The sequence below is a fragment of the Antechinus flavipes genome, chromosome 1 (genome assembly GCF_016432865.1).
Source record: "Antechinus flavipes isolate AdamAnt ecotype Samford, QLD, Australia chromosome 1, AdamAnt_v2, whole genome shotgun sequence".
NCBI classification, from domain to species: domain Eukaryota; kingdom Metazoa; phylum Chordata; class Mammalia; order Dasyuromorphia; family Dasyuridae; genus Antechinus; species Antechinus flavipes.
In genome coordinates this window covers 258289944-258317598 of record NC_067398.1, presented here as the reverse complement: position 1 = coordinate 258317598, position 27655 = coordinate 258289944, and the positions used below count along the sequence as shown (strand labels likewise).

The 27655-nt window shown below is 33.3% G+C and overlaps 1 pseudogene; it reads right to left on the bottom strand.

The window, feature by feature from the left end:
• Positions 1 to 2335: 2335 nt before the first annotated feature.
• Positions 2336 to 27655, bottom strand: part of LOC127545206 (serine/threonine-protein phosphatase 2A regulatory subunit B'' subunit beta-like) — a 155423-nt pseudogene continuing 130103 nt past the window's right edge.

The following is a 27655-nucleotide window of genomic DNA, read 5'->3' as shown; positions in this document are numbered from 1 at the left end:
AGAGCTGATTCCAATTATACAATACTTAGTGAAAGCAAATAATCACAGCCTCTTCACTAAGCTCTTTGTAATATTATTAGAATTGGATTAAAACTGATCTGTAAGGAGAAGATTGAATCAAGCAGACAATTACTTATAGAAGTCAGCTAACTGGAATAGCTGGATAGAGAACTGGGTCAAATCAGGAAGACCTGAGTTCAAATTTTCTCTTAGAGGAATGAGTTATATCACCATGGGTTAATCAATTAACTTCTAAATACTTCAATCTCCCCAACTATATAATGGACATCATAGTAACACCTCTCAGGTTTGTTTTCAGGATTAAGTAAGAATAATTTTAAAATTTATCCCATCAAGGATTGAGATAAGGCACCTGGAGTTTTATGACTCAATGGTATTTCAAAGTTTCTTTTCTGACTTAATTCTTCCGGTCCTAATGGCAAGGAAAAGTGTGGGGGGGGGGGGGAAGGGGGGCTAATAATAATTTTATTCAGGGCATACCAATTCAGGGAATGACAAAGGGAGCTGTAGGATTAAACTGAGGAGTTCCATGATACGCAAAATTGATTGAGAACCCCTCTTTGAGGGTAAGTATTTTGTTATTTTGATATCTCTTTGCCAATATTTTAATCCTCTCATTTCTATACTGTAGCTTCTCTTTCCTTCCTTCCTTCCTTCCTTCCTTCCTTCCTTCCTTCCTTCCTTCCTTCCTTCCTTCCTTCCTTCCTTCCTTCCTTCCTTCCTACCCTTCCTCTCTCCCTCCTTCCCTCCTTCCCTCCTTCCTTCGTTCCTTTCTTCCTTCCTCTCCCTCTCTCTCCCTCTCCCTTTCTTTCTCAGCAATTAGGGTTAAATGACTTGTCTACTGTCACACAAAAAGTATTAAGGATCTGAGGGTAGGTTTGAACTCAGATCCTCCTGATTTCAAGGCCAGTGCTCTATCCACCTAACTATTCTTCCCTTCATTCTTAGTCACTAGTAGGTCAAAGGTTACTCACGTGTAGATAGACCTTTTGGAACACTATTTGCACTTTCCCAGAAAGACTGCATCCACATAAGGCTAACTGTCGATAAGTCTTAATTCCCCAAATCAATATACTCTCAGTATCAGAATGTCTAATTCCAGCTCTAGTAGACATCACAAAATTATTAATATTATTAGAAAATACTTACGTGTATTATTTGAAAATAGAAACATTATTATTTTTTAAACTGATCTATACAGCAAACAAAAACTAAGTCTTTTTGTACATTTTATATTTACATTTACATTTCTGTACATTTACAAATAAACTTATTAAAGATATTTTACAGTCAAATTCTTTACATACTGTTATGTGCATTTCAAGGCACTACAACTTTATCTTTTATGAAACCATAACAAAAATCTCTCATCAAGTACACAGATAGGCAGATGAGGGGGCAGAATTTCAATCTGCTGTGACACTTTTGTTTATATATTTATGGAATGTGTCAATAACTAAACTTTCAAAGAGGAGGAAATAGAACTGCAAATCACAGATTAAATAACATTAAATATGTTTTTTAAAAAAACAAGAAAAATATCTCTTTTCTAAAGAGTAAAAAAATACAGCCAAAATATCATCTTAATATTAGCCAAATTCAAATGTTAAGAAGTACTGTTATGATATGCATCAATAAGGTAAATATGATTTATGAAACTACATTAACAAGAAGGGAAAAAAAGTTTTTAAAAAGCTTAATTTTCTTTTCCTGTATGCACCAGGATGCTTAATTTTCCAATTAAAGTATGTCAATGACAACTTTTAAAAATAAAAATAAAACTTAAAAAACCCCTGCAACTACACTTTTTCTTTTTGCCAGGTGTATAAGGTTATTATTAAGATGTTATTTATTTTTTCCTTTTTTTATTATAAAAAGCACTATTGATTCTAATTAAGAAGCTTCTTACTCCTGAATCATGAGTAGTTTTTCTCAGTTTTAGAGCTCCAAGGTGTCAGTGTACTATGAATAAACTGGAAAGAATGGTGCATAGTAATTTTGAAATATAGCAGAGGCTTTAAAGAACACAAAATTATCCTAATTAAGGAAATATGCTCCATCTCTAAATAAATATCTATTTTATAAACTTGGACATTGGATAAATATGAAATTATCATTCCATAAAATGTACATTTTCTTTAAAAGATATTTAAATAATATTTTGTATGACAAAAAAAAAAAAAGAAGAAAGAAAACAACCTACTACTGTCTGTAAACAAAGTCAATGATCCTTTCTACTGTAGCAGATCTGTGGTAATCTCTCTGTTGGGTCATAATATTTTTACATCGTCTTCAAACTCACCCAAATCTAACATCACCCAGAGATCTTCTGATCTATAAAACTCAATTCTGTTTCACAGTCATCATTCCATTGGTCACCAGCTACTTCTTGGGCCTTGAAAATATCATGTTCTTCATCAATATATTTTTTTTCCTAGGCAGAGAGCTCTTGGCCTTCGCTTTCAGCATTCTTAATTACAGAAATCTGAAAATTATGTTTATGGTCAAGATATTTCTCACTGTTGAAAAACATCAAAACACAAAACCCAACACGAACAAACCACTTGCTAATTTACATTTCTTAAAATCTTTCCTTCACATTATAGTTTCACAAGACCTAAGATCTGACAAAATCTTCAAACGATAGAAGCTCAATAACCATATTATCCAATTTTTGGCACTGTTCCTTAAAGAAATACTTAGCTCATAGGCTGATAATTTTCCATCTCCATCAAGATCCATGCAGTGGAACCAATATTCAAAATTGGTTGAGTTTTTTGTCTTTGTTGGATATTGAAAACAAATACATGAAATTAGTATAGCTTCTTTTTCCTTCTTTCTGTACTTTTTTGCCCCATGTCACGGCTCCTGAGAATATTCTTTTAACCATATATATATATATATATATATATATATATTTCTGGACATTGGGAACTGGACGCTGACCATGATGACTTCTTAGCCCGATGTAATTCTATATAGTGTGAGAATTACATCGGGCTAAGAAGTCATCATGGTCAGCGTCTAGTTCCCAATGTCCAGTTCTGACTGAATATTTTTACTCTTGAGAGAAGAGAGTTTTTTTCTTGACTTAAAAAAACCATATTAATGTTACTTAATCTGTGTTATGCAGTTCTATTTCCTCCTCTTTGAAAGTTTAGTTATTGACACATTCCATAAAGATATAAACAAAAGTGTCACAGCAGCTTGAAATTCTGCTACCTCATGTGCCAATCTCCATGGCAAGAAAGTATGTACTGGACGAGGGATTTTTGTTACAATTTCATAAAACATGAAGTTGTAGTGCCTTGAAATGTACAAAATAGTACACAAAGAATTTGCCTATAGAATATCTTCAGCAAGTTTATTTGAACATTCTAATATAAAATGTAGAGAAAGATAGTTTTTTTTTTTTTTGGTTTGCTGATCATTTTAATTTTTTAAAATAATGTTTGTATTATCAAGTTTTATTTGACAATACAAACTTTATTTGAAAATACAAAAATATTTAAATATTTTTAAATAATATTAACAATTTAATGACATAAAAATGTTTATAAGAGAAGTAGTCTGCATCAGGTTAATATCAGCTTCCTCTTCCAATAGTGCAAAATTCTGAAAAAAAAACAAACAAACAAACCTTTTTTTCAGTTCAGTACAAGCAATTCTTCTAGCGCAAGACTTATTTACTGTATAAAAATATCCATTGTATAACTGGTAATAAGAATGAGATTTATATGCTTCCTTTAAAAATGAAAAACCAAGATGAGTATTCCTATATTCACTATATAACATTTTTATAAGAAATGGTATGAAGTCTTCTAGCACCAAATAGTTGCATCCAAGATTCATTTAAAAATGAATGAATTCTGCAACAGCATCATGGAAATTCTGAAGGATTTTTCTCCACATAACAACAAATTCAAAAATAGACACATCTGTAGTTTGCTTTCCCCCAACATCATAAAACGATGGGCATTTCCAGTAGAGTGATCATTCACAGGTCTTTGCAACTTTACCTGTATCTTGCAAAATTGCTCTCTTGGGAAATATGTTTATACTCAATTGGATACAAAAATTTATCTTACTGTGCAGGAAAATAGGAGGGGAAGTGAATAATAAAAGGGGGTGTTAGAAGGGAAGGCATGTTGGGGGAGAGGGTAGTCAGAAGCAAAATACTTTTGAAGAGGAACAGGATAAAAAGAAAAAAGAAAATAGAATAAATGGGGTGGGGGGAATAGGATAAAAGTCTCATTTATCAAACATATAGAGAACTGAGTCAAATTTATAATAAGATCCATTCCTCGGTTGATAAATGGCCAGAAGATATGAAGTTTTTAGATAAAGTAATTACCTCATTAGATTGGCTAATAGGACAATAAAAAGAAATGACAAGTGGTGAAGAATGTGGGAAAAATGAGACATTAATACACTTTTGGCAAAGTTGTGAACTGATTCAACCATTCTGTAGAACAATTTGAAACTATGCCCAAAGGGCTATAAAGCCATGCATATCCTTTGACCTAGAAATTCTACTAAGATCTGTAAACCCAAAAAAGATATTTTTAAAAAGGAAAAGGACTTATGTGTACAAAAATATTTATAGCAGCTCTTTGAGTAGAGATAGAGAATAAGAAATTGAGAGGATGTCTATCAATTGGGGAATAGCTGAATAAATTATGCTATGTGATTATGATGGAATACTACTATGCTGTCAGAAATGATAAGCAGGATGCTTTCAGAACAACCTGGAAAGACTTCCATGGACTGATGCAAAATGAAATGGACTATGCACAAAGGAACAGCAATTATGTAAGATGATCAACTATGAATGACATAACTATTCTTAGCAATACAATGATTCAAGGCAACTCTGAGGGACTTGTGATGAAAAATGTTTTCTATTCCAAGAAAGAGTAATGATGTCTTAATAAAAATTGAAGGGTTTTTTTTTGGGGGGGGCTCTCTATTTTTTTAAAGGAAAGTCTACAGAATTAGCTTGGAAAACAGATGCAAAAAATCTGAAACTTAGAAGTACACCTTTTCCACATGAGGAGTAAAGCCCCACTTTAGCATAGAGTTAAAAGTCAAGAAATATGCTGGAAAATGATCAAAGAACAGAAAAAAAAGCATTCAGACCATAAAAAGTTATGAAGGTAATAAGGAAAATAGAAACATATCCAGAAAGCAACAAAGACAAAATTCCTGTACCCAAAGACTCAAAGAAAGATTTGAATTGGTCTCAGGTCATAACAGAGCTCAAAAAAGATTTTTAAAATCATGTTAGAGAGATAGAGGAAAAAATGGAAAGAGAGATTAGAGCAATAAAAGGAAGTCATAAAAATGAACTAACAGATTGGTAAAGAAAACAAACAAAAATACTGAGGAAAATAATACTCTTGGAAAAGAGATTATGCCAAATGGCATATATACATATGATTTTAAAAAAAAAATTTAAACTAAAAAGCCAAGGAGAAGAATAATGCCTCAAAATGCAGAATTAGCCAAATGAAATAAGTTATATGAAAATTCATTGTAGAGAAGAACTTCTTAAAAAGTAGAATTGGCTAAATGGCTGGGGGGGGGAGGAAGGTATTTTGGGCAGTTAAAAGAAATATAACATAGAAAAAAAAAAGTGTGAATCGAATGCAATGGTATGATAATCTAAAAAGAATTAAGTGATAAAACAGAAAAATACACTAGAAAAAAGGGAAAAGGAAGAGGTATAATGGGATACATTATTTGTCATAAAATCTTGAAAGTAATTTACAATTTAGAGGAAATTGGAGAAAGTGACGAGGAGAATACACCATGAACTTTATTTTGCTAGGAATTGGCTCAAAGAGGGAATAATATACACACCCAGTTGGGTGCAGAAATTTATTTTATACAGGAAAATAGGAAGGATATGGGATAAAAGAAGAGGCAAGTGAGCTAATAGAAAGGACTTTGGGGAAGGTAAAAATTTGAAGTAAAATACTTTTGAGACTGGGTAGGGTAAAAAAAGAGAGAATAGAATAAACAGAGGCATTAAGATAGAGGGAAATTAATTAGTAAATATTATTGTGAAAAAAGTTTCTAATTTTTATATAGTGAGTTTCTCTGATAAAGAATTCATTTCTTAAACATAGAAAATAGTTGAATTATAGAAATAAGAGCCATTTCTCAGTTGATAAAAGATAAGAACAGGAACTTTTCAAACAAAGTAATCAAAACTACTTATAGTATAAAATGCTCTAAATCACTACTGATAATAGATATGCAAATTAAAACAATTGTGAGGTACCACTTCACACCTGTCAGAATATCTAATATGACAGAAAAAATTGACACATGTAGGGAATATGGAAAAATTAAAACCCTCCCACAACTCCCTTCCCCTTCCCCTTTTAGTTAAGAACCTTGCCTCTTATTTCACCGAAAAAAATGAGACAATTGTCAGAGAGCTCCCTTTTCTCTCCTCTTTCTCATCTCATCATTCCAATGCCAGCCTCAATCTCATTTGAAGAAGTGAACCATCACCTTGCTAAACAAATCCCTCTATGAACACAAATTAAACCCATTCCATCCTATCTCCTCCAGTAGAATGCTTCCTCTATCATCCCACCTTCGAACTAATCTTCAATCTCTTCCTGTCTAATAGCTGTTTCCCTACTTTGTACAAATATGCCCATTTCTCTTCCATTCTCAACAAACCTTCACTTGTTTTATTCATCTTCAATAGCTGTTGTCCCATATCTCTTCTGCCTTTGATATATAACCTCCTTGAGAAGGCCATATGCACTAGGTGACTCTATTATGTTTCCTTTTACTGTCTTTTTAAAGTTGGAATCTAGACAGCAAAGAGTTATCATTCAACTAAATTTGCTATTTCCAAAATAACTAATTTTTTTTTATATTCTAGGACTAATGACTTTTTTTCAGTCTTTATTCTTCTTGAGATATCTACAACATTTAACATGGCCACCCTTTTTCTTCTCTTTGATGTTCTTTTCTCTCTAAATTTCCATGACATTCCTTTCTCTTGGTTCTCTTGCCACCTGAATGTTGGGTTTTCATCTAGATCATTGCTAAGCATGGGGATTTCCTAAATTGTAAACTCTCTTCATTGTCTATGCTCTCTCATTTAGTGATCTCATTTTCTCCTGATTGTCTTAATAATTATAAATGGACTTTGTCTAATCCTAACCTCTCTCTTCATCTTAGATTTATAAACTTCACATGTTCAAAACTGAACTCCATTATTCCCCTATAATTTTCCCCATTTGGTCAAAAATACTATCATCCTTGGTAGTAACCAAAAAATTGGGAGTTACCATAACTACTCATTATTGATTCTTCCATAGTTAATCAGTGGTCAAATTCCATCATTTCCTCCTTTGTAAGATATCTCACATATGCTCCCATTTCTCCTCTGACAAACTATCTTCCTGGTACAGGCCAGCATGAGCTCATGCCTAGATAATTATATTAGCTTGTTAATTGGAAGTATCTTCCCATTCCAATTCATCTTTCATTCAGCCATCAAATTGTTCTCCCTAAAATATATATACATCTAATCATATCAACTCTCTATTCACTAAATTCTATTGGCTCTTTATCACCTTCAGGATCAAATACAAAATATTCTGGCTTTCAGGGATCTTCATAACCTTGCTCTTTCTGGGCTAGTCAGTCCTTAGTTCTCATCTTATTCCTTTTTATGTACTCTTTTTATCCAATTATGCTTGCCTCCTTGATATTCCTCCATTTTAATGTTTCTGTACATAATGGTACAGTGAATAGAGTATTGGTCCTTGAGTCAGGAGGACCTGAGTTGAAATCTGTTCTCAGATATTTATTAGCTGTATAACCCTGGGTAAGTCCCTTAGCCCCATTTGCCCCAATTTCCTTGTCTGTAAAATGAACTAGAGAAGGGAATGCCAAACTGCTCTAGTGTCTTTGCAAAGAAAATTCCAAATGGGGTCACAAAGAGTCAGATATAATTGAAAAATGACTGAACAACAACAAACCCAGTTGTTACCAGGTTGCTTCTCTCATTAGAGTCTCAATTCCTTGAGAACTATATTTCCTTAGCTTTCTTTGTATTTCAAGGAATTATCAGTTAATTTTTGTATTTTTTTTAAGAAAAGCTTTTATTTTCAAAATATATGAAAAGATAGTTTTCAACGTTCACCTTTGTAAAATCCTGAGTTACAAATTTTGTTTCCCTCTCTTCCTCATACCTTCTCTTCTAGACAGCAAGCAATCCAATATATGTTAAATATGTGCAATTCTTCCATAGACATCTCCACACCCACCATGCTATCGCAGTTAAGTGTATTTTCTCTCTCAGTCTCCTTCTATAGGATTTAATTTGTAATATGAAGAAAAACTGATGGTTTATGAATTTATTTTATATCCTGACTTAACTGAAATTATTTTTTAGTTTTCAATTGACTCTAGGATTTTCTAATCATATTATCTGCAAAAGAGATAATTTTGTTTCTTCTTGGTCTCTACTTATTCCTGAAATTTATTTTTTTTTAAATTTATTGCTATAGTCACTAAATATAGCAATCAGATTACTTTAAGAAAGAGTTGCCAATGAGTATTTTCCAATCATCTCCTTCATTTTGAAAAGAACTCTAGTTTATTCCCATTATATAGTGCTGCTCTCAATTTTCAATAAATACTATTTACCATATAAAGGAAAAATCTATTCATTTATGTTTTCTTTCTTTTTTGTAAGTTTTAAAATTTATTTTAAGTTTAAATAAAGAACAAGAAAAAAATCATTGCTACTTACATAGCAAAACATAAGAAGGATTCAACATAAAGCAATAAATTTCTATTTCAAGCAAACCTGTATAATAACTATTATATGTCATTTTCAAAACTGTTCTTCTTTTCTTTTTTCCATGTAGGTTTTCTTTTGTTTTCTGTTGTGTGTATTTTACTTTATTTTTCTCCTTTCCTTCATCCTATAGGCTATCATTAATTGTGAATACATTTATACATCCACACATATATGTATATATACATTTGTAGACACATGAAAACACAGATATACATACATATATACTTATACACATATATGAGATTGTACTATGCTTATTTTCATTTCTCATTTGTTCTTCTGAGGGTGGATAGCATCTTCCTTCAAAAAGCCAAGTCTCTCCATATTTTTCTTAATCATCATTTGTCATCTCCTATAGACAGTAATATTCCAACCCAATCCAATCACATTCTATCTGAAAAATTTCTATGAAAGGTTTTTCCTAATTTTCTCTATTCTTTCTATTCTTGAGGGTGTAGGTTTTATTTATGCAAGAAAAATTTTAATTTTAATTTTTAATTTAAAACATTAATCCATTTTACACCTCAACAATGATCTCACCTTGTAATTTGGTTTAACCTCTGATACTATTCAAATTCTTTCCTTCACATCGTTTTACCCTAGATTTCCTTAAAGTTCCTGACCTTCTACTCTTCCAAATGTACCCTGTTATTATTTTTTCTCACTCAGTAAGATAACATTTTGTCAATTTAATTGGGATGTATTACATAAATAGATTAGTTAGATATAGTTGCCATTAAAATTATATTGACTTTACTTTCAATTTTAAGCTCTAATGTTGTTTTGCATATATTCATATAGTTCCTATATATTTGTATAAATCCTGTCTGTTTTGGCAGGTATACACTCAGATTTTTTATACTGTTTAGTTAAACTAGTCTAAAACAATATTGATTAATACGACTGACATACAAAGTTGTTTCCTTATTTTTTTTTATCTTTTGATTAAATCTGTTTTGGCTTTAACTTTGAGATCAGGATCACCATTTCTCCCTTCTTACATAAATTCTACTCTTGACATTTATTTTATGCTTGTATGTGTCTCTCATTTTTTTTTTTTAGCATTTCTTGAAATATTGTTGAATTCAAATTTTTAGACTGCTGTCAGTTTCCATTTTATGGATAAATACATCCCATTCATATTCAAAGGTATAATTATTTGATGCATATTTTTCTCCTTCCTATTTTCTCCACTATCCTTCTCACTCAAATCCTGTCCCTCCTTACTTCTTAGGATTAATTCTAACTACTACCTTAGCCTTCTATTTTTAACCTACCTCCTATCAAGAATCCCTTCCTCACCCTCTCCTCCATCCTGTTCCTTTGCCCTCTTGCTGAATTTAGAAGACTTTTATATTCTTCTAAAGATAGATAGATAGATAGATAGATACATACATACATACATACATACATATAGTTTCCTCTTTATCCCATTTCCATTAATTTATACATCCTTCCATAATATCCCCCTTATTTTTTAAAATAAATTTAGAATATTTTCATACCCTTCTAAATGTATATGTTGTTCACTTTTTAACCCATATCTGATTGAGTAGGGTTCCAGAACTACCAGTCCCACTCCCCTATTTAATTCCTTAGTATCACCTCTTCTCCTACCTAATCAGTATGAGATACTCTTTTTTACCTATAATCCTAGAGTATGGGAATGTTGTTTTTGGCCCCAAGTCTTTCTTATTGTTATTTTTTTGAGGTTTGTCTGGGCCCAGCCTCTGCACTCCTTTTCCTTTCCAAGCCACAATTCTCCCTCTCTCACCTGGAATCATAACCAAGGATTCAGTTCTCCTGTAAGTGCCTACAGCCAAGCATCCTCATTCCGCTTCTCCCTCACACACCAGGTGTGTGCTTGTTCCTTCTAAACTCTGGATCTGACTATTTCTCAGCAACACAGCTGGACCTGTTGTCCCTTGGAAACAGAGATTCTCTCAATCTTCTGCTCAGATGCCCAACTCCCTATGCTATTCATGAGGTGAAAATTTCTGTAGTTTAGTCTGAAGCTACCTCCCAACCCAGCTAGCCCCAAGGCTCACTCTTGCTGTTTCTGGGGAGATAGCCTGGGGATTTTTAGATTTCACTCAGGTTGAACCTCTATCCGGATCTTTCTTCAAATCTCCCAGAGGACTTCTTTTCTGCCCCTACTCTTGATTATTTTTGCTACCCTGCATTCTCCCTGAGGCACTATTTCATCTTGTTTATAGAGGAAATTGGGAAAGCTTGAAATTTTCTGACCTGCTCTGCCATCTACCCAGAATCTTTTCCTCCATTCCTTTATTTTCTAGTGGTGGTGGTGGTGGTGGTGTGATTGCTAACAGAAAGGGATGTTACATTTTCTTAAACAGTGTTTTTTCTTATTAATATGATCATTATGTTCCTAATTTTCTTAATATGAAACTGACCCTGCATAACTGGTACAAATCCAACCTGTTCATAATGTATATTTTTTGTTATGTTTATGTAGTTAAAATATTGTGTTAAAATATTATTTAGAATTTTTACATGAAAATTAAGAGAACAAGGAATAGTCAGATCCATGGAAAAGGGAAAAAAATATGACTAAACTAATGTTAGAGAACATTATAAAATAAAAAAACATAATTTTGATTACATTAAATTAGAAAGTTTTATATACATAAAATCAATACAACTACGATTAAAAGGAAAGCAGAAAGCTGGGAACAATCTTTATAGCAAGTGTTTCTGATAAAGGCTACATTTCTCAAATATATGGAGAACAGAATCAAATTTATGTAAATACAAGTCATTCCCCTCTTGATAAATGGTTGAAGGATATTTACAGACAGTTTTCAGGTCAAGAAATTAAAGCTATCTGTAGTTATATTTTTAAAATGCTCTAAATCTCTTTCATTAGAGAAATGCAAATCAAAACAAGTCTGAGGTACCACCTCATACCTAGATTGATTAATATAACAAAAGAAAAATTATGAATGCTGGAGAAGATATGGGGAAATTGTAACACTTAGCATTGTAATGAACTGATCCAATCCTTATGGAGAGCTGTTTAGAACTGTGGCCAAAGAGCTTCAAAACTGTTTATACCCTTTGATCCATCAGTAACTTTAGTAGGTCTGCATTCCAAATAAATAATTAAAAATAGAGAAAGGACTCATATTACAAATATATTTATAGCAGCTCTTTTTGTAATGGTAAATAATTGGAAATTGGTGGGATGTTCATTAGTTGGGGAATGGCCAGACAAGTTGTGGTATATGAATGCAATGAAACACTGTTGTGCTATAAAAATGATGAACAGGTGGATTTCAAGAAAAAAAAAAAAACTTGTAAAAACTGATGCTAAATGAAGTGAGAAGAACCAGAAAAACATCATACACAATAATAGCAACATTGTGAGATGATCAACTTGGTAAACCTAGTTCTTCTCAGCAATACAGATATCCAAGACAATTCCAAAAGAATCAAGATAGAAAATGCTATTTGCATCCAGAGAAAGAACTGTGGAGTCTGAATAAATATCAGAGCATCCTATTTTTATTTTTTGTTTTTGTTTTTCTTTCTTGTAATTTCTCCCTTTTGTTCTGATTTTTTCTTTCACAACATGACTTATATGTTTAACCTGATTGTCTATGTATAACCTATATCAGATTGTTTGTTCTTTGGGGATGGGGGGAGAAGGAAAGGAAGAAAAAAACCGGAACTCAATGTCTTATTTAGAATATATGTTGAGATCTATCTTGACATATAATTGGAAAATAAAAGACTAATAAATGGGAAAAAACACTCTAATATTTTAAAAAAAAATTACACCAATATTCATCAGGGGAAGCATTCTATAGTTTTCATTCACTCTCTCTGATTTAGTTATCAAAATGTGAAACAGAAGAAGTATTAGACTCTTTACCAAATTAAAGATCTACAGAGCTGTTCTGATAACCTCATTGTTGGATATCTGTGAAATCTGGACAATATATTAGTGCTATGCCAGGAAACCGAATCCTTTCTATTTAAAATATCTTAGGAAATTTTTGAAGATCTCTTGTCAAGATAAGGACATTGAGGTCCTTTCTCAAGCTGAATTGCCAAGTACTCAAACTCTATGCAACTCTGATGAGATGGCCACAAAAGTTTAAATGCCACAAATACATTTGCCTGAAAGACTATTTTACAGAGAACTCACACAAGACAAATGCTTACATGGTGGTCAGAAGAAGTGATTCAAGGATACTCTTAAGGAATCTGAAGAACTTTTCAATTGATTAAATGATCTAGGAGACACTGGCAAAGATCTCTGTAGCCCACATCAAAAACGGTTTTGTGCTCCTTGAGCAAAGCAGAATTGCAACAATTCAAAAGAAAAGTGAGATGTGCAAATTTAAGCATCTCTACTGCAAATGCTCATAGGAACTATTTGTGCTTGACTTATGGTGGAGACATTATATTGGTTTGATCAGATACAGTTGGACACGTGGTATCTTGACTGCAATATAGTGATATCATTTTCTTCCTCCTTGAGAACAAAAGACAACTAACTGACTAACTATAGGAGATTGGGAATGAAAGTATTAAGAATGTTTTGATAGACAATTTTTTTTTGTTGTTTTCTCTTTTATCCTTCCTTCTCCCATTTACATCTGACCATAAATCACTGGATTTCTTCCCTGCTTAGACATCTTTTACAACTTTTAGGAATTTAGATATTTTAAATACCCAGTCCTTCAAAAGGAGGAGGGTAAACAGAACTGGACTACAATATCAAATGTCACTAACAGGTGCTATTAAATGAAGCTCTTTATTCCAAATTCCTTACTTTGGAAGTTGGTAATGTTTGTGGAGTTTGTGTACTTTGTATTCATATGGTTATGCTCACTCAATGGCTAGAATAGAGATCTCTAAAGTCTCTTCCATCCTTCTCCCAGGGAGATTTTGATTCATGGCATTAGGGGAAAATTGGGATTGGAGACAAGACATGTTCCTCTCCTCAAAGAGAAGGCATACAGGGCTAGAATTATGCATATATATATCCCTAAATATTTTTTAGTTCAGATGAATTTTTTTAGGTTCAAGTTAGTTCCTTTTTACTATACCTTAATAAAGAAGGAGTTTCCAAGTATATACATTATATATATATATATATATATATATATAGAGAGAGAGAGAGAGAGAGAGAGAGAGAGAGAGAGAAAGAGAAAGAGAGAGAGAGAGAGAGAGAGAATGAGAGATTCCCTTTCCACCCAATGCCAGTTCCATAATGTACACACAAATATCAAGTAAACCCATTTATCCAAGCCAATGATAAATGAAAATCCAAGAAAATACACAGGTGAGAGTATATACTAATCAATGCACAGAGCAAATGAGCTTTCTCATTGAGAGAACAACTATAAATTTCAAGTATAATAAACTTGATATAGGACCATAATCAAGATGCTTGGCTTCTCTACATGTAGATTTCTTCCCAAAGTCATTCTTTTCCTTTAGTATTCAATGTCTACAACTCCAATCTTCTGTCTCAAAAATTCCCCATGCCCTCACCAACTCCACCTTTCACACAGGGTAGAGCATTGAGCAATTCATCTCCACCAATGAGAAGAGAACCGTGTAAATGTAAAGATTGAAGCATGGGTTACAAATCTGAATTAGAACCTCATTTTTCTCCCAATGAATTAAAAATTCCCCAAAACAATTTCACTTAGTAAAAAAGAGGGTACATAAATGAACTAATAATTACTTTTTTGGGTTGTTTGTTCAAAAAAAATCAGAGTTTATTATAATCTAGATCTCTAAACACTAGGGTAGGAACAGGAGAGCTATAATTAGCAGCTTTTTTAAAGGCTAGAACAAGAGTAAAGATTGGAGAAAAAAGCTCACCTTGACTGAAGTTCCTGTGGGAAGAAAACATGACTTGGGATAAGGCAATTGACAACTTTGGAGGCTGGATATGACAAGAAAAACTCATTATGGAAACTCCAAATGATATCTTTATATTCTGAATTTTCCAGCCACAAAGGTGGAGGAAAGGAAAAGAAAATGTGTCCTGGGTCAAACCCTGAAGAGTTCATGGAGAGGGGGAGAATGTTTCCTTCTTGGTGCTGTTGGCAATTTCTAAGTTTTTGCCAAAGGCATACAGCTTATTAGACTAAATTAAGTTAAATTAATCTAACTGGGTTAAAGACATGGAGGAATGACAGCAGTGATTATTCCTTCCCAGTTCAAAGTGTGGATCTGGTAAAGGCAATGTGAATTTGCACTGTCAAAGAGAACCATATAGATCCAGTTCCAAAAGCCAGACTCTGGAAGCCTAGAAAGCAAAATGGTAAGTTTTACCTGCCACATAAGTGACTGCTTACATTACTTACACTGCTTTTCAAGTAGTATCTGGACTAATCTCTAATATCCCAAATGACTCTATTCTGATGCTTCAATGAGCTGTCTGTTTGGTCAGACTTATCTTGGCTTCTTCTGCATGGGCATGATTGAAGTGGGCACAGATAGTCTCAACTCAGGTGGTGTTCCACCTGATGCCAGATGTTCACTTGAGGCTAAAAGACACTGGTGTTGCTGTCAAAATGGCCAGATGTCAGGGATCTGCAGAGGGAGAATGAGAAGACATCATTGAACCCATCAACAATTGAATTCTGCAGGATGTACTAGTTAGAATCCTTATTGAGGCAATAAGGGATCGAAAGCCTCTTTAAAGCTCTGACTCTAACTTGCTGTTTGATCTTGGGTAATTCAATTAAACTCTCCAGACTTTCATTTCCTCATCTATAAAATGCAAAAAGGTTGGCCTAAATTATTTTTTAAAGACCTATGCTTTTTTTTTTCTTCCTGGGATTTCTTTTTTATAAATAAAATATCACTTAAGTGGTTAGTTTTCACTTTACTTAAAACACACATTCCTCAAAAATAGTATTTCTGTGCTGAAAACAGAGCATCAGATTCCATTCTGGACCTCTGTAAAATTCATTGACAAATTCCTTTATTCTTTGTTGTTTCAAAGTAACCTAAAACAGAAAATGTAATTGAGTCTGTATAGGAAAGGTCCTAATGACATTTCTTAAATTGTAGGCTTCTTTACACTAGAGAATAGGTAGTTTTATTGTACAAGCTTGTATTGGCTGGGGATATTGATTGTTAGATTTTTTTTTAAGTCTGAACATTTAAACCTAGGATATTAGCAAATATTACAAATAGGGCTTCATTTATTATTTTGTTGATTGTCTACATATAAGAAACTGATAAGAATGCATTTTAGACATAAAAGTAAGTCTTGAATACATTTTTGAGAATCAATTATTAAATGTTTGTCAGTTGTGTCCCCTATAGTGTTCAGCAAATTTTTGTTGATTTAAATTAAAATGAACAAGTTCCTTCTTGGCCCTAGCAATCAGGAATGTTGAATGGAAATAATAACCTGTTTGTCACTTATCTATAGCATAATCTATTTATATGTGTCCTCTTTCCCAATTAAAGTAGGCTCCTTAAAAATTAGGACCATCTATATTTATTTATTTGTTTATTTTAGAGGCAATTGGGGTTGTGACTTGACCAGGATAACTCAGCTAGTTAGTGTGTGAGATCAAATTTGAACACATGTGTTCTTGACTTTAGGTCCAGCGCTCTAACCACTGTGCTACCTAGTTGTCTCTAACTTTTTAAAATTTGTATTCCCAGGATATAGAAGCAGAGTAGAGTAGAGTGAAAGGTGACTTCAAAGTCAGGAAGACCTGCATTTACGTCCTCCCTCTGATACATACTCCATAGCTCTAGATAAGTCATTTGGACTCTCAGTGTATAAAATGGAAATGTATGAGCAAATTGTGGTATGTGAAGTTAGTGGAATACTACTATGCTATTAAAAGATGTAGATGGTTTAAAGAAACCTGAGATTTGTATGGAGAGATGGAGAATGAAATTAATGAAACTCAGAGACCATTTTATATAGTAACAATATTATTAAATAACTTTGAAAGACCTTAAAAAACTCAGATGAACACAATGAGAAACCATAAATTAAAAAAAAATAATAGCTTTTTATTTACAAGTTATATGCACGGGTAATTTTACAGCATTGACAATTGCTAAACTTTTTGTTCCAATTTTTCCCTTCCTTCCTCCCACCCCCTCCCCCAGATGGCAGGATAACTAATACATGTTATATATATGAAAGTATAAATTAAATACAAAATAAGTATACATGTTCAAACAGTTATTTTGTTGAACAAAAAGAATCGGACTCTGAAGTATTATACAATTAGCCTGTGAAGAAAATCAAAGATGCAGGTGGACAAAAATATAGGGATTGGGAATTCAACGTAATGGTTCTTAGTCATCTCCCAGAGTTCTTTCTCTGGCTGTAGCTGGTTCAGTTCATTACTGCTCCATTGGAACTGATTTGCTTTATTTCATTGCTGAAGATGGCCACGTCCATCAGAATTGATCATCATATAGTATTGTTGTTGAAGTATATAATGATCTCCTGGTCCTGCTCATTTCACTTAACATCAGTTCATGTAAGTCTCTGTATTCATCCTGCTGGTCATTTCTTACCGAACAATAATATTCCATAATATTCATATACCACAATTTATTCAGCCATTCTCCGATTGATGGGCATCTACTTAGTTTCCATTTTCTGGCCACTACAAAGAGGGCTGCCAGAGAAACCATAATTTTAGAGCATTCTTAATGAAACATGTTGCCAATTTCCTAGTAGAGAGATTGTTGACTCAGATTTCAGATTGAGGCATAATTTTGGACATGATAATGTTACAAGGGTTTCTTTTTCTTTTTTTATGGAAAAGTTAAAGAAATTAATTTTCGTTCATTTAAAATATAAAATTAAATTTTAATAAAATTGTTAAGAGTTTAGTATATTTTGGATGGTGTGCACACTATACATAGGAGAATAGTATGAAGTATAAGGAGCAGGTAAGAGTTTTTTCTTGTTTACTTGGTATGCATCAGGAAGCTAGTGAGGATTTGGGGAAAGGAAAGTGATTTTACCAGTTCTATGTGTGAAGTATATTTCTCTTGCAATAATGTGGAAAATGGATTACAGAGAGTAATATAGTGAAAAACCTTCACGCTGGAAATGACAGTACACAAATTATTACAAATTGATAAGAGGTATCTACTTACTTTTGATTAATACAAATGACCTGGCCAAAATTAACTATATATTTGATTTCATAAAGAAAAGACAGATAAGATTCCTAAAGCACTTATATCTGAAAGATTTTGTATAATGAGAGATGATATCAAGGATTGGAAAACAGCAAAGATTCTTCTAATTAAAAAAAAAAAAAACTGGAGAGAATATAGTCTGTGACCTGTAGGGCATTTAACTTGACTTAGATTCATGGGACAATATTAGAAGATATAAATAAAGAGACAGCTAGTGAAAATCTACAAGGGAAAATAGTATTTATAGAGTTCCAAACTAATTTCATAAGGAAAAGATTCCCCACCCCCCAACCATTGCGGTTGACTGGCAAGTCAGGGAGATATTGTAGATGATGTTTACTTTTTCTTTTTCTTTTTATTGTTATTGTTTTGGAACATAGTTAATTTATTTTGCATAATCCTTTTAGTTTAAGTTAAATATTGAGAGTATCCATAGAAGGGCAATCAGGAGACTAAAAAGTATTCTATTTATGACTAGTGAAGATAAAGTGAAAAAAAAAAAAACTAGGGAGGGTTCTTTTGGTATGAAGAAGAATAGATTTATAGAAGTAAGAACTATGTTTAAACATTTGAAAGGCTGTCATGTGGAAAAAAGACAGTAATTGTTTTCTTTCACCTTAGAAAGCAGTACTAGGAACAATGGGTAGAAGTGAGACAATGGCAAATTTAGGCTTGATGTCAAGATAGATTTCTTTTTATTATTATTATTTTTGTTTCAATTCTAAATTATTTCCCCTTTTCCCTCTCACTTCCTTTGAGAAGATAAGAAAAATAAAATGCATTATAAATATGTATAGTCATGCAAAATACATTAGCAAAACAATAACAACAAAAAGAAAAGGGAAATAGAAAAAAATGCTTCAATTGGTACTCTTGAGTCCACTAGTTTTCTATCTGGAATCCTATGGAATTGTGAAGGGCCATTGGATTGATCAGAATCACTAAGAATTCAAATTGACTATCCTTATAAATAGCTCTCTAGGTTTTTCTCCAAGTTCTTGTATCCTAATCTAAGGTCTTCTGAGGATTTTAAAAAACCATCCTCTTCATCATATTTTACAGCACAAAAATATTTTATTACATTCATTTACCACAACTTGTTCATTCATTAATGACTTTATGAGCATTTCCTCAGTTTCTAATTTTTTGCCATCACTAAAAGAGCTTATATAAATACTTTTGTACACATGAATTATTTTCCTTTTCTTTCTTCTCTTAAAATCATAGACCTATTATTGGTATTATAGGGTCAAAGGATACACTCCCTTATTCAATTTCTTTATATAAAATAAGGTTACCTAAGTATTCTATTCCTTGTTTTGGTCAATAAATATTTATTTTATTTTTAAAAGACTCCTGGTTTTATTTATTCATTAAAAATTAGCTTTGATATTCTTTTTTCTTAATTTTCAAGATTTCTATTTTAAGTGTTAATTTAAAGATTTTTTATTAATAATTTTTCTAGATTTTTTTAGTTGTATGCCCAACTCATTCATCTGCTCTTTTCTTTTTTATTTGAAAGATGTAAGAATTTAGAGATTAAAAATTTTAAAATTTAGAGATAATAAATTATCTCATTGTTGTTATTTTCTTTAATCAAATTATTGATTGATTTTTATGACTTGTTCTTTGACCCATTTATTCTTTATGATTAGTAATTTAGTTTCCAATTAATTTCTAATCTATGATTCAGAAGCTCTTTAATCATAAGAAAATGATACATTTTGATATTTCTGCTTTCCTGCTTTATGTGTGATATTTTATGCCCTTATACATATATATCTAAAAACAGAGAGAGAGAGAGAGAGAGAGAGAGAGAGAGAGAGAGAGTCAATTTTTGTGAAGATATCAGAAACACCCGAAGTATAAGAATACTTCTTCCTATTACCCTTAAATATTCTCCAGGAGGCTATTACATCTACTTTCCTTAAAGGCTATTCATCTCCTTAATTGCATTCTTATTTATTTTCTGTTAGATTTATCAAGATTGGAAAGGGGTAAATCAAAGCCCTCCAGTAATATAATTTTTCCTCCTGTATATTTCCTCTTGTAAGTCATTTAACTTTTTCTTTAAGACTTTGGAAACTAGGACATTTGGTGTGTATATATATATATATATATATATATATATATACACACACAATATCAATGTTTATTCATTGTTTATGGCAACTATTAGCAAAATGTCATTTTCTTCTCTTTTAATTATCTTTTTACTTTTGCTTTTATTGAGATTATGATGGCTATTCTATCTTTTTTATTTCATTTAAAGCATATCGATTCTATATTTCTTTTATTTTCTTTATAAAGTTCTTTATTTTAACTCTGCGTCTTTCTGTTTCAAATGTGTTTTTTGTAAATAATACATTGTTGTATTCTGGTTTGTAATCTCTTCTGTCTTCTTCCTTTTTATGGGTGAGTTCATTTCATTCACATTGACAATTATGATTACTAACTACATCTCTCCTCCATTCTATTCTTTTATACTAATCTTTCTCCTTTTTAGTCTTTCTCCTTCACTACAGTCTGTTTTGCTTCTGACCACTACTTCCCTTAACTTATTCTCACTCTTATCTCCTATTCCTCTTTTCCTTAACTTCTTTGCCTCTTACTTTCCTGTTGGGTAATATGAATTTCTCTACCAAGCTGTGTGTATATGTGTATTTTTCCATTTTTGAACCAATTCAGAAGAGAGTGAAATTGAAGAGTTACCCCTACTCCTATATTGTATGACATTTTCCCTTCATGATCCATTAATATAAGATAATTTCCCCATTTTCCCTCTCCCTTTCTCTTTATCCCAGTGCCTTTTGGGATCGTTCTTTGATGTGATTATACTATATATTATACTATATAATAGTCACATTCAGGTCCTCCATTTAGTTGAATTCTCTCTAAGACCCCTGGTGATGATGAAGTTCTGAGGACTTAGATGTATTCTCTCCTCATATACGAATGAAATCTTTAACTCTATTGAGAATTTTTCTTGATTTTGTGTTAAATCTGCATATTTTCAAGCTTTGCTTATAGATATTTTAAAATCATTATCTTCTGTGTTATGTCTTAAACTTTTCTGTCAGCAAAGTAACTCTTTACACTCAGCGTCTTTTTTTTTGTTTATTCATTCTTCCAGCCTACTTCTTGATTTTGGACTTTATGTTTGTATTTGGTTCCTCTCACTTCAGGAAAGGAGGAGTATATGGACTGAGCTTCTATCTTTTTATGTCCTTCATAAAAGTTTTCCCATCTCAGTCTAGAAACCTGGAAATTCTCAGTTCTCCTAAGGTGACGTGATCTGTGGAGAGATTTGTCATCTTTGAGTTTTTCAAGTTCTGACCCATGTTTGGCTCTGTTGGATTATATATGATTGATGCTGAGCAGACTATGCTGACCTCGGTTACTGTTACCCTGTTGAGAAGTTCCAAAGGTTCAAAGCAATTGTGTTGTTTGGCTCTCCTTTGGTCTTTATTCCTGCCGTAATTATTCTTCTGCTAGCTTATATGCAGGGTTAAAGGTTAGACATGAGATACCTGTCTGCTGTTAGACTAAGATTTTGGAAATTGTTTCTTGCTTCGTACAATAGCAAGACCTTTCTCACTCACCTGGAACCTGAGTTCCTCTCTACCCTGGAATTCTATGCTGAGTAACAAGTGATAGAGCTGCCAAATGGCTGTTCCTACCACTGGTTTATGGGTTCCTTGCAATATTTATATGCTCTAATATTTCCTTCCCTGTACTTAAATCTTAGCCCTCTTCCAGTTCCTGAATGTCAGAATACTTCCCACTTTTGCTGTTGCTGTTGCTACTATAACTGGAGTGCACTCCTAGCCAACCCCTGCCTTGATATATATATATATTCTGGACAAGCTGATGCGAGCTGAAAAAAATGATCCACTGTGACTTTTTTCATGCATTTTCCAAAATTCTACTTGGAATATTTTATTGGTTGTTATGGAAGAGGTATGTTGGGTGAGCTGGACAAAAATTCTGATTCTCACCCCATCATCTTGATATTGCCAGCCACTATACCTTTCTTAACAACTGAAGATGTCTGAAAAGGAACAGACTATCTCATGAGATAAGAGTTTTCGCCTTCACACAGATTCTTGTTGGGTTAGTTAAGATGAAAATTCTAACATTGTGAATTGGACCATAAGACTACTGAAATACATTTCAATTCTTCAATTCAATGAATTTGTTATTCTCTTCCTACTGTGAAGAAAAAGTTTTGTACACAGATAAATAGATAAAAATACAAATGTAAAGTATGTGGAAATGGAGAATGGGGAGGAGAACATTAATACCTGGGGGAATCTAAACAGATCTTGTGCAGATAATGCTTGAGCAAAGTCTTGAAGCAAACTGGTGCTTGCAAAAGGCAGAAGTGAGAAAGGAGAACATTATGGACACAAGGGACACAAAAGTATGAATTCTTGGAGGCTGGAGGTGGAATGTCATGTTCAAAGCATGGCAAGCAGATCTTATTGGCATATAAAATGTGCAGGGAATGCTAATGTGAAATCAGCCAGTATAGTTAAACCAGAGTGAAGAGATTTAAATGGCAAAGACAGGGATTGTTTTTTATTTTGGAATCTAGAGAGAGTGATTGGAACTTTCCAAGCATAGAATTGACATAGTCATACATGTGCATCAGAAATGTTCATTTGGAAATGGAGCCAAAAGAAATAGATTAGTGGATCAGTGGAAAAGGTTAGGTTCACAAGACAGAATAGTCAACTATAGCAATCTAGTGTTTGACAAACCCAAAGCCCCTAACTTCTGGGAAAAGAATTCATTATTTGATAAAAACTGCTGGGATAATTGGAAATTAGTATGGCAGAAATTGGGCATGGTCCCACACTTAACACCATATACCAAGATAAGATCAAAATGGGTCCATGACCTAGGCATAAAGAACGAGATTATAAATAAATTAGAGGAACATAGAATAGTTTATCTCTCAGACTTGTGGAGGAGAAAGAAATTTGTGACCAAAGATGAACTAGAGACCATTACTGATCACAAAATAGAAGATTTTGATTACATCAAATTAAAAAGCCTTTGTACAAACAAAACTAATGCAAACAAGATTAGAAGGGAAGCAACAAACTGGGAAAACATCTTCACAGTTAAAGGTTCTGATAAAGGCCTCATTTCCAAAATATATAGAGAACTGACTCAAATTTATAAGAAATCAAGCCATTCTCCAATTGACAAATGGTCAAAGGATATGAATAGACAATTTTCAGAGGATGAAATTGAAACTATTACCACTCATATGAAAGAGTGTTCCAAATCATTATTGATCAGAGAAATGCAAATTAAGACAACTCTGAGATACCACTACACACCTGTCAGATTGGCTAAGATGACAGGAAAAAATAATGATGAATGTTGGAGGGGATGCGGGAAAACTGGGACACTAATGCATTGTTGGTGGAGTTGTGAACAAATCCAACCATTCTGGAGAGCAATCTGGAATTATGCCCAAAAAGTTATCAAATTGCGCATACCCTTTGATCCAGCAGTATTTCTATTGGGCTTATATCCCAAAGAAATACTAAAGAAGGGAAAGGGACCTGTATGTGCCAAAATGTTTGTGGCAGCCCTATTTGTAGTGGCTAGAAACTGGAAAATAAATGGATGCCCATCAATTGGAGAATGGCTGGGTAAATTGTGGTATATGAATGTTATGGAATATTATTGTTCTGTAAGAAATGACCAGCTGGATGAATACAGAGAGGACTGGCGAGACTTACATGAACTGATGCTAAGTGAAATGAGCAGAACCAGGAGATCATTATACACTTCGACAAGGATATTGTATGAGGACATATTTTGATGGAAGTGGATTTCTTTGACAAAGAGACCTAACTGAGTTTCAATTGACAAATGACGGTCAAAAGCAGCTACACCCAAAGAAAGAACACTGGGAAACGAATGTGAACTATCTGCATTTTTGTCTTTCTTCCCGGGTTATTTATACCTTCTGAATCCAATTCTCCCTATGCAACAAGAGAACTGTTCGGTTCTGCAAACATATATTGTATCTAGGATATACTGCAACATATCCAACATATAAAGGAGTACTTGCCATCTAGGGGAGGGGGTGGAGGGAGGGAGGGGAAAAAAATCGGAAAAGAAACGAGTGCAAGGGATAATGTTATCAATATAAAGTAATCATTAAATAAAAATTAAAAAAAAAAAAAAAAAGGAAATGGAGCCAACATGGCAGAGTAAAGGCAGGAACTTGTTCAATCTCTCCACCAAACTTCTCCAAATTCCTTTAGATAATGACTAAATGAATTTTAGAGGCTCAGAAAAGATGGAGTAGAACATTTTACAGCCAAAGGCAACTTAGAAGAGAGGGACTGTGGCAATGGGCCTGGGGGAGTCTGGCGTGCAGTCCCAGAGCAGACCAAGCCAGAGCAGCCCCGGACTTAAGTGTAGCATGGGCATCAGCAAAGCAGAACTTTGCTGCTTTACCACACTAGATATTACAACTACAGTGGAGCAAGGACATGGCTAACAGTTTCAGGGCAGAAAAGAGTGCTTGTGGTCAAATTCCTAGAAGGATTTCTGAAAGCAGCTGCACAAAACCCCTGAAGGTTGGGACAGTGAGTCTTCCAGCCTGGAAACAGAACTCTACTTTAACAAAGAGTTAAAAGCAGAGTAATCGGTTAGGAAAATGAGACCCTAACCACAAAAAATTTCTGACCATTAAAAGTTATTATGGTGATATGGAGGTTCTAAACACACATACAGAAAACGATATAAAAGTCAAAGCTCCTACATCCAAAGCCTCCAAGAAAAATAAGAATTGGGCTCAGGCTGTAGAAGAACTCAAAAGGGACTTTGAAAATCAAGTAAGAGAGAGAGAAAAAAAAATTAAGGAAAGAATTGAGAGAGGTGCAAAAGGAAGTACAAAAAAATGAGAAGAAAAATGCCTTAAAAAGCAAAATTGACCAATTAGGAAAGGAGGTACAAAAACTCAATGAGGAAAAGAATTCCTTAAAAATTAGAATTGAGCAATTGGAAGCTAATGACTTTATGAGAAACAAAACCAAAAAAAAAATAGAAAAAATGTGAAATAACCCATTGGAGAAATAATTTATCTGGAAAATACATCCAGGAGTGATAATTTAAAAATTATTGGTCTACCTGAGAGTCATGATCAAAAAAAAGAGCTTTACATAATCTTTCAATAAATTATTAAGGAAAACTGTCCTAATATTCTAGAACCAGAAGAAATAGAATATTGAATATTTCAATAGAAATTGAAAGAATCCACCAAACTCCTCCTGAAAGAGATCCCAAAATGAAAACATCAAGGAATACTATAGACAAATTCCAGAACTCCCAGGTCAAGGAGAAAATATTGCAAGCATCCAGAAAGAAACAATTCAAGTGGAATGGAGCCACAGTCAGGGTAACAAAAGATTTAGCAGTTTCTATATTAAAAGACCAGAAGGCTTGGAATATGATATTCCGGAGAGCGAAGGAGTTAGGATTGCAACCAAAAATCATCTACTCAGCAAAACTGAGTATAATCTTTCAGAGAAAAAGGTGGTCATTCAGTGAAATAGAGGATTTTCAAGCATTTATGATGAGAAAAAAAAAAGCTGAATGGAAAATTTGATTTTCAAATACAAGACTCTAGAGAAGCATTAGGAGTCAGTCAAGAAAGTGACATCTTAAGGTATTTAATAAAGTTTATCTGTTTATATTCCTACATGGGAAAATGATACTTATAACTCATTAGAATTTTCTCATTATAGCAGGTAGAAGGAATATATATAGACAGAAGGCACAGATGTGAGTTGAATATGAAAGGATACTATCTAGAAAATGATCAAATTAAGGGGTGAGAGAAGAATGTACTGAGAGAAAGGGAAATGAGAAGTAGAATTCCATAAGAAAAGACAAGACAAAAAGCTTTTATAATGGAAAGGAAGAAAGGAAGGAGAGGGTGAATAAGTGAAACTTACTTTCATCAGAATTGGCTCAAAGAGGAAATAGTATACACACTTAATATGGGAATAGAAATCTATCTTACCCTGCTAAATAAAATAAAAGGGGAAAGGAATATAGAAAGGGGGAAAGGTGATAAAAGAGAGAGCACGGGACAGGAAGAAAGGAGAAAGAGAATAAATGGGGGAAAACAAAGTTAGCAATAGTAATTGTAAAAAGAATTTTGAAGCAAGTTTCTCTGATAAGGCATCCTTTTTCATAAAACAAAGGGAATTGAATCAAATTTATAAAAAATAAGATCCAAGCCCCAATTGATAAATGATCAAAAGATATAATCTGTGCCCAAAGGACTATAAATTCATGTTTATCCTTTGATCTACCACCACCACTACTAAGAATGAATAACAAAAGAGATTAAAAAAAAAGAAAAAAGAAATGTTAATTTGGGAGTCTCTAGGTAATCCAGTAAATAGAGCACTGACCCTGGAATAGGACAGTTCACCAGAATTCAAATTCAGTTCAGGCACTTATTAGCAGTGTGACCTTGGGCAAGTCACTTAACTTCAATTACCCATAAATAAATAATAAATATTAATTTGGTGGCCATGTGGAGAATAGTTGGAGATGAAAGAGACTGAAACTGTTTAGGCAACTGTTACGCTCTAAGCAAGAGAAGAGGTAAAAGCCTCAGCTGGGTTTTGGATGTGCAAGTGAAGAAAAGGGGGACATGAAAGATATTGTAGAAGCAGAAGTGAGAATAACTTCAGAACTAATTGAATATGGGGAGTTGACAGACATGATAATCAGAGATTTGAAACTGAATGAGATTATTAAAAAAACAGAGAGGTAGAAATAGTAGGAAATAGAGGGACAGAGAAAGAGATAGAGATAGGAACAGAAATGGAAAAATAGACAAAAACAGGCAAAAAGGGAAGAAAATAAGCCAAGAACAGAGCCTGGTGGATTTATTGATTGACAAATGGGACAGACAGGAAATGAATAGTTAAAATATTCAACTCATCACCAAGCTTAAGAGGAAAAAAAAACTTTTTTCCCTGGATTTCTGAAGAATACTGAAACACAGGAATTTAACTAGAAATTGTTGTGTCTGGGGGAAAAAATAATTTAGTGTATCCAAGGATGCTAGACCTGGGTTTGGGGAATCACTCACAATTATATCTGGGAATTTCCTATTTCTATGAAGCTAAATGATTGTAAATGCTGTTAACGCCCCCTAATTTTGGTATCCTGCCTTTACCTTTTCCACCCTATTTTAGTACAGCTGTTCATAAGTAAGTACCACAGCCTGGCATTCAGTACCTGAATTTAGTCATGAATCAGAGTTTTATTTTCAATGTTTTATCTTGTTTTTTCCCTCATAGATAAAATCTTTCATAGCAATCTGAACTAAAGAGCCCAAGAGGTTTGAATTTCTCATACAGTGACCTCTCTCTCTCTAGTAGGACTTTCATAATAATTGCTTCTGTTGTCAATCACCCAGAGGAGTGGGAGTTGGGGTTGGGGGGGGGGCGACACTAGGGTATTCAGCATTCTCTCGGTACTATAATCTTAAAGATTACTTCCACCTTCTTTTCCTCTCCCTCTTCTGGGTGTCCAAGGCCCCGAGGGTTACTTGAGAGATGT